Source organism: Elephas maximus, chromosome 21 (genome assembly GCF_024166365.1).
Source record: "Elephas maximus indicus isolate mEleMax1 chromosome 21, mEleMax1 primary haplotype, whole genome shotgun sequence".
Taxonomy (NCBI): Eukaryota; Metazoa; Chordata; class Mammalia; order Proboscidea; family Elephantidae; genus Elephas; species Elephas maximus.
In genome coordinates this window covers 24,188,395-24,189,940 of record NC_064839.1, presented here as the reverse complement: position 1 = coordinate 24,189,940, position 1,546 = coordinate 24,188,395, and positions in this window count along the sequence as shown.

Sequence of the window (1,546 nt, the reverse complement as noted above, 5' to 3'; positions counted from 1 at the left end):
GTCCCGCCTCCCGTTACCATGGCCACCGCACCTCCTTCCGCCCGCCTCGTTCCCAGCCCGGAGCTCCCGCCTCGTGGATTCCTGACAGCCAATCACAGCAAGCACTACCCAACGCCAGGGGCGGGACAAAACGGAGCGGAACGGGAAAGGAAGGAAGGAAAAGGGAAGATAAAGTCGCGAAGGGAGCCTGAGCTCCGGGCAGTATGGAATGGATTTACTGAGCTGTTTATGCGCTGTGTAACAATCACCTTCATTTCATGGATGGAGGAATTGAAACCATAAGCCTGAATTTTCTCATTTGCAACTTATGGATAAGTTGCACCTTGTACGGTGTTTGTGAAGACTGAAGCACGTTTTAAGAACACTGTATAAACTATAGGGTCGCTATGAGTCGGAATCGACTAGACGGCAATGGGTTATGGGTAAATGCAAATCGCTGGAGAGCCAACTCCTTATCTTTTGAACCAGAGACTGCAGACGTCTGATTTGCAAGACAGTTACTCCCCCTCGTGGAAGGAAAGCCTAGCCGCAAGCATTGGATGTCTAGTAATTTAATCATGAAGATTATCCTGCAGTAACTGGTTTCTTGGCTAATTGTGCAAGATAAGTTGACAGAGCCACTTTGAGCAACTCAACCAGGAGTCAGAACACTTTACTCCAAGGAAGGTCCTCTCCAAAGCGGTGCTAAATTTTACAAAAGGATTCCCTAAGGCTGACTTGCTCGATTGGACCACCGAGCACTGTCTTTCTGGTTGCATGATACTTTTTGGCCAAATGTGTGGTACATGTCCAGAGGGATTTACCGTATGGCTTAGGTTTGATCTGAGGGTCAGGTGGGCATAAAATAGGTTTCAGAGGGATCTGAAACTAAAGGTGGGTTAAAAACATACACAGTTATACCCAGGGTGAGATCAATTCTCAGAGCTATGCTTAGTCCTAGGTAGAAGACCGGCATCCACAAAGGTCTGCTGAATAAGCTGGACCGAGTTCTGTTTAGTCACGCACTAGTCAAACAGCCCATAGCAAACTCAGCAAATTTCCTCATGACCTACTTTCTCTGTATACCACACATTTCTTCTGGACAAAATGAGTTTACCTACTTTTCCTACTAATTCAATCTTTTATGGGGTCAGAGCGGCAGAGGAATGAAACTCTGTGATTTCATCTGTTCTGGTTACCTATTGTTGTTACGAACCACCTGAAATTGTAGTGGCTTGAAACAAGTTATTTTACTGAGCAAATTTGGATTTGGGCGAGGCTTGGCAGGGACAGCTGGTCTCTGTTCAGCTTGTCATCAGCTAGGGCAGCTGAAATGGGGCTGGAGGAGCCTCTTCCAAGATAGCTCCTCCACATGGCTGGCAAATTGGTGTTGGCTCTCAGCTGGGATCTCTACTGTGGCTATTGGCTGGAGGGCTGGGGGTCTCTCAGTGCCTTTCTATGGAGGTCTTCCCTGGAGATGTTTGGGTTATCTCACAATACGGCAGCGGGGTCCAAGAGCCAAGTAGTTCAAGAGACAGGAAGTGGAAGCTTCCAGTCTCTTAAGACC